This window comes from Brassica napus, chromosome A10 (genome assembly GCF_020379485.1).
Source record: "Brassica napus cultivar Da-Ae chromosome A10, Da-Ae, whole genome shotgun sequence".
NCBI classification, from domain to species: Eukaryota; Viridiplantae; Streptophyta; class Magnoliopsida; order Brassicales; family Brassicaceae; genus Brassica; species Brassica napus.
The window spans coordinates 14225295-14232736 of record NC_063443.1 but is presented as its reverse complement, the minus strand read 5'-3'; the positions used below and the strand labels follow the sequence as shown (position 1 = coordinate 14232736).

At 30.8% G+C, this 7442-nt stretch overlaps 1 long non-coding RNA gene across 1 annotated transcript; it reads right to left on the bottom strand.

Annotated features, from left to right (window-relative positions):
• Nucleotides 1–280: 280 nt before the first annotated feature.
• Nucleotides 281–3651, bottom strand: LOC106419312. The gene is made up of 3 exons (XR_007317234.1): nucleotides 1241–3651; nucleotides 1074–1164; nucleotides 281–1004 (listed from the first exon to the last, which is right to left on the bottom strand). It is a non-coding gene; the product is annotated as an uncharacterized LOC106419312 (long non-coding RNA).
• Nucleotides 3652–7442: the final 3791 nt, after the last annotated feature.

Sequence of the window (7442 nt, the reverse complement as noted above, 5' to 3'; positions counted from 1 at the left end):
TAATAAATATATATTATTTACTGATAATAAAAATATAGTTATTCATCTATCACATATATCTATGCAAATATGCGAATCAAATACAACAATCAAACAACATAATGATTTTCACAAAGAAAATTAAAAAAATATATTTATGTTATGTAGTCTTATTTTATATTCTTTAAATAATGTAATACAATATTATATATTATTTTTTTAGAATTGAGAAATACATATAATATCTTATCCGCGCGTAGCGCGGTTAAAAACTCTAGTTAAAAGCATAATGTTGTAAAATAATGCAGTACAAGGGGAGTTTATGAATATTCACAGTGTTCATTAATGTATAACACACAAACTTATAAAATAAGCGTTTTGGATTCGTCGAGATTTTGCTTCATTCATACGTATTCTGCTTTTTATTTTATTATACTAACTAGGGCCGGCGTCCGCGCTGCGCGCGGATTACATGTTTAATAAAAATCAGGTGAATTAAAATTGTGTGTTTTTTGGTTTCTGAAAGGATAAGTTAAGTTTTGTTTTTTTATACAGGGGAGAAGTTCGAAACGGTGATCATTTTTTTTTTAAAAACAACTGTAAGTATGAATAATAAATAGTTTTGAGGAATTCGATATTTGAATGAGAAAATAATCTTTGTGTGTGACAATTTAATTGATGTAGGAAGTGGTAACGTAAATGTTTTAAAAGTTGACTGGTGGTGTTTGCTATGAGGCTTAAGATAGCAGTTTATTCCTCTTTTGGAAGCGTTGAATGATATCAATTTCGTTGTTAAAGTAGAAGCGCGTTCCAGGTGTTGCTGTGAGTGATAGTTTTTCTGAAAAAGGCAAATATTTGTTAGCATTTAGTTTTTTGTAAAGTTTATGTTTAGTTTATTACTTTCATGTATCCGTGGAATGATACTTGTGATGATTACGACTTGTTTTTTCCTTGTTGATATGCGATTTAACTCCCTGAAATTAGATGCCTCCTTGTCCCATAAAGTTAGACGTACCAATTTCGATCTACAAATAATTATTGTATTAGATTTTGTTTAGTTGTAAACCAATTATTACTTAATAAAAAGTTTGTACCTGTCTAAACGTAATCCAATGATGATTTTTGAATCTGTGTAGTGGTTATATAAATCACTTCCTTGGATGAGGCAAATGCGGCCAACAACATCTGTAGGAATAATTTGGTTGTTTGGAAAAAAATTAGGATTTATTTTTGTGTGAGAGAGTTTTTGTTTTTTTTTTACCTGGTAGGAAGTTGGTTTCACTTGCTAAGCTGATCAACTGGGTGTAGCGTTGTGGCCGGAATATGTATGAAGGAATCGGTGCAATGTTTTCTTGAATCAGTGTAATAGTTGTTGTTTCTTTGATATTGATTATGTATGGTTGATCGGTAAGCCTGTAACGTTGGTTATTGGGGAGGAGATTAAAATATCTAATGTGATAAATTTTCCCTTCTTCGAAGCGTTGGTACATTGTGTCAGACGTAGAAATAGGTACCTTCCCCTCCATTTTTTGTTCCTGTTTAGTGGTTAGAAGCAATCATTTGAAATATAGTTGGAATAATTAAAAATATGAATTTTAGACAAACCTGGATGTCAAGACATATGAAAGTTGTCCCTAGGAAAGCATCTTTATTTTTGTGATTTGTGATGGGCCAGACCCTAAGGATCCTAACGATTATTGGATGAGGTTCGAGGGTGTTGTCCTAATTGCTTTGATCTTGTGGTGCATGTGCTACATAGATAAGAATGAGAATTAGTATTTTTTTGGCAATTTTGTTTAAATTTTTTTTTTTAAAGTGAACATAGTTAGGGTGTGTTTTTTTTAAGTATTGTCATGGTTTTTTTAAAAGTTTAAGTAGGCCGGGCCATAATTATAGGTGGTAGTAGTAAATTTGTTGGGTGGGTTTGATAGTAGAATTTAGTTTTTTATAGAAATTTACAGGGACTGTGTGTGAAATGAGGGGGTTTTGTTATCTTGGGCGTACTATTTTAAGATCAAAGGGAACTTAGTCGGTTTGCACATTGTTATAGAAAACAGTTGAAATAAAAAATTGTCTGCAATAATAGAAAATGCAAAAGAAAATAGTTTGACAGTTGAAATAAGTAATGGGATGGGCTGGAAAATTTTTTAATCTGGCCCAACAGCAAAGAGACGGAGACAGCAATTTCGTGAGCGAAACCGGTTAACGGGCTGGGCTGCAATTACGATTTGTTGGTCTGGGTTATCAGTGATGTGGCAGAATGAATGGCTGAGAATATTTTGCCTATGTGGCATCCTTTATAACATTCAAAATTAGTAGCTTTTATGTAGTGGGATAACTTAAAACTCGGCAGTTTCACATTATCTTACGTATTCTGCTTTTTACATTTGCTTGTTTTCTTAACTACACAACAATCAGATTAAATCTTTATTTCAACAACAACTAAATAAGTGTTGAAATGAGAAGACAACTAAGGCTCAGAACAGGCTGCTCGAGGTCCGACACTCGTTCATGGCTTGCTAGTTTTGAGTTTGACAGCTCTTACGTTACCACTATGTAAAACTGCGTTTACACTTTACCAACCAAAACCCGTAACGGGTGTTGACAAATCAGGGAAAAGTGCCAATTTCGACCCAAACTATTTCAGTCGTGCCAAATACGACCCGAACAATTGATCAGTGCCATATACGACCTCAACTCAATTATAATTAAAAAAAACTACCCGAACTTCTTAAAACGTGCTTAAATCTACATTGACTCTAACAGAAGTTAGTCAACCGTTAACAAGATAAAACGACGTCGTTTGATATACGAGGAAAAGTGCCAATTTCGACCCCAACACTCTCAATCGTGCCAAATAAGACCCGAACAAATAGTTAGTGCCAAAAACGACCTCAACTCAATTATAATTTAAAAAAAAATTATCCAATTTTTTCTAAAACGTGTCTAAATCTACATTAACTCTAACAGACGTTAATCAACTTTTAACAAAGATAAGACGATGTTGTTTTGATATATGTATTTTTTTTTAAAATATGTTCATTTCGGGATTCAAATCTGTGCTGGGATATCCTTTTAAAGGGGCACACTAACAACTAGACTAAAATAATTTTTTGAAATATTATTACAAATTGAAATTCTCCATTATATAAACTACTATTCTTGTTCATCTTATCCAATTTAAAACTTTGGTGATTGCTTTATATATTTTAGTTATTGTTTAATTTGTCTAATATTTTGTACAACATATCTTAGTGAAAGAAATGTAAAAGGCCTCTTAACATTTTTGAACAAAATATCAAAATATATAATATCAACTTTGAAAACTAAAAAAAATTCCCACTTAATTTTAAAAATTAAAAATAATTTATATAAGAAAATTGTATAAATAAATTCAAAGTTGTAAGCATATTTAAGATCGTATAATAATAAATATTTTATTATTTATATTTTAGTAAGATATAATTTTATTAAAGATATGATAAATAAGAAAAACACGTTAATGTATTTATATAAATCAGAAAAAATTGTCACCAAAATTTTAAATTGGATAAGATGAAGAATAATAATAGTTTATATAATTTCAAATTTGTAATAGTATTTTAAAAAGTTACTTTTATCTAGTTGTTAGTGTGCCCATTTAAAAGGGTATCACAACATGGTTTTAAAATTCCATAAAATACTATTACAAATTTGAAATTATATAAACTATTATTATTCTTTATCTTATCCAATTTAAAATTTTGGTGACAATTTTTTCTGATTTATATAAATACATTAACGTGTTTTTCTTATTTATCATATCTTTAATAAAATTATATCTTACTAAAATATAAATAATAAAATATTTATTATTATACGATCTTAAATATGCTTACAACTTTGAATTTATTTATACAATTTTCTTATATAAATTTTTTTTAATTTTTAAAATTAGGTGAGAATTTTTTTTTAGTTTTCAAAGTTGATATTATATATTTTGATATTTTGTTCAAAAATGTTAAGAGGCCTTTTACCTTTCTTTCACTAAGATATGTTGTACACAATATTAGACAAATTAAATAATAACTAAAATATATAAAGCAATCACCAAAGTTTTAAATTGGATAAGATGAACAAGAATAGTAGTTTATATAATGGAGAATTTCAATTTGTAATAATATTTCAAAAAATTATTTTAGTCTAGTTGTTAGTGTGCCCCTTTAAAAGGATATCCCAGCACGGATTTGAATCCCGAAATGAACATATTTTTAAAAAAAATACATATATCAAAACAACATCGTCTTATCTTTGTTAAAAGTTGATTAACTTCTGTTAGAGTTAATGTAGATTTAGACACGTTTTAGAAAAAATTGGATAATTTTTTTTAAAATTATAATTGAGTTGAGGTCGTTTTTGGCACTGACCATTTGTTCGGGTCTTATTTGGCACGATTGAGAGTGTTGGGGTCGAAATTGGCACTTTTCCTCGTATATCAAACGACGTCGTTTTATCTTGTTAACGGTTGACTAACTTCTGTTAGAGTCAATGTAGATTTAGGCACGTTTTAAGAAGTTCGGGTAGTTTTTTTGAATTATAATTGAGTTGAGGTCGTATTTGGCACTGATCAATTGTTCGGGTCGTATTTGGCACGACTGAAATAGTTTGGGTCGAAATTGGCACTTTTCCCTGACAAATCAACCCATCCTTTTCCCAGAATTGTTTTTGGGTCCCATGCTTTTTTTTTGTCCCTTCATATTATTTCATGGGCTTATTGGCGTAATAGCCATATTTCATGTAGAAATCAAGAGACTAGACATGATTTTGACAGAATGTAATGACTGTCTTTTTGCCATCATTCCAGCCGGTTATACCCTTCTTAGTAATAGGTATCCGGTTCCTTCACATAAAGAAAACGACGTGGTGATTTTGTGACCCATAGTAACAATGAAAGAATTTTGGAAGCGCGTGAAATGAAACGGCAAAATAGAAGATAAAGAAACGTATATTCTATACTGATTGCAAGCGTTCCATACTAATTTGGGTAGAATAGTATCACTGTAAATCCAATTCTAACTGAGAGAGCAGCAACACTGAAAATTTAAAAATAAACTAATGAACTAAATCACTAAACCCAACTTAGAAATAGAAACCATTGACACAATCAATGTTTAAGCTAAATAAAGTGATAGTAGACCGTCTTATGTTTCTAAGGATTACAAAGAAGGTTAATTCCCATTTAACAACTACTAATAAAAAAAATCAAAGTATACTATTTTATTTAGCGGCGAACTATACCATATGCTAAAGTATAAATGAGTAAGTTAATAATTATAAATATGTCTTATAGGGTTACGTATACAATTGCACAATCTATTACGAGAATACATCTATTCTATTAAACCCGTACTATTTAAAATGGTACTATGTACACAGTCGATCCATGTTTGACCAACATGAAATAAAAAACTAATGGGATGGTAATAGAATACTTGTCAGTAAACACTAAACTCAAGTTAGGGAAATATAAACCCCAATCTACCTTCCATAATACTGGAGACATGTATTTATAGTCCTCATGAACAACATGAAATACAAAGTTAATGGGGACAGTAAACACTAAACCCAAGCTAATGTATATTCTATACCGATTGCAAGCATTCCATACTAGTTTGAGTAGCATCGTATCATTGTAAATCTAATTTCATATGCTAAAGTATATATGTGTAAGTTAATAATTATAAATGTGTCTTATAGGATTACGTACACAGTCGCACAGTCCATTACGAGAAGACTTATATTCTATCTGACCCGTACTATTTAAAATGGTACTGTGTATACAGTCAATCTAGACTTGACCAACATAAAATACAAAGCTAATAGGATGATAATAGAATACTTGACAGTAAACACTAAACCCAAGTTAGAGAAATATAGACCCCAATCCACCTTCCATAATACTGGAGACATGTATTTACAGTCCTCATGAGCAACATAAAATACAAAGCTAATGGGGATGGTAATAGAACACTTGACATTAAACACTAAACCCAAGTTAGGTAAATATAAACCCCAAAACATAGGCAAACCAAACCTTCGGAAAATTAAACCCACCTCTTATAATACTGGAGGTATGTATTTACATGCCTTATAGGTAACATGAAATACGAAACTAATGGGGATGGTAATAGAACACTTCTCACTACACACTAAACCCAAATTAGGGAAATATAAAACGCAATACATAGGCAACCCAAACCTACAACAAATTAAATCCACCTGCCATAATACATGAGTCATCTATTTACATTTCTCAAGAGACATGAAATATGCAATGGGTTAAGACATAGTATAATACATAGTATAGTATATAAATAGCAACGCCTACACATCAGATATGAACCCTTCTCCCCAAATTGGTTTTCCCATGAAAGCTAAGCTTGTGTAGCATAACAAATTGGTTTTCCCACGAAAAGCCACCATAGTTCGAAGTCCTTCTCAAGAATGAACTGTCGTGCAAGAAAATAATGAAGAAGCATAACAGAGAAGGTATATGACCCCATCGCAAGACTTGTCCAAACTGTGATGCATTCAACATCGCCAGGTCCTCATCCTCTAATGCATTTTTTATCACTTCAGTCCAACGAAGATTGAATTAGTTGTTAATTCTTTTCTTGCCAGTGGATTCAAAGCATGTCTCTAACAATCTACATATAAGGCCTAACTCGTTCATACCAAACCTGTAGAATGAAATAAGAGGTGGGAATTATAATATTAAATATAGAAATGAGGTAGCACTCAAAATAGAATAAGTATAGTTATCAGATGGAAATGAATAAGATATAAAACTATGATTCCATATAAGATAGAATAATGTGAAACTATAACTTTCTTATATTCCATGTGACATATACTATTCCACAAAATAATCATTATTCCACAATAAGTGTGCTATATACATATAAACATAATAAGTGCGCTATATACATATGTGGACTCAGCTCGTGCAGATACTATTCTACAAAATAATCACGATTTTTACACTATGTACTATCCATCGCTGATACAAAATCCCAATTTCAAGCATAAGAAAGAAGAAGAGCATCAGAGGGAAACACAACCGATTTTAAATTGTAGAAGTCAATTTACCTACCAGGTCTGACATTCACCATAGAAAAGATTGTATATTTATCAGTGACAGAGACAAACAAGTATAATGCTAGAAAAACAATGATATTCTATGTAATTCAAAAGGCTAACAAACTAAACAAAACGAGCAAACGCACAAAGCATAAATCAAAATGACTATACAATAAATACGTTACAAACAAGGAAATACCAGACAAGAAAAGCAGAATAGCAAGTGATACTATCTTAAGTGAAATAGTTCAATTCGATACGAATACTATTTCATTTCAAATGGACTCGAGTTTATAAATATCACACTATGTCTACTTAGTGAGCATTTGTAAGCTGTGATATTC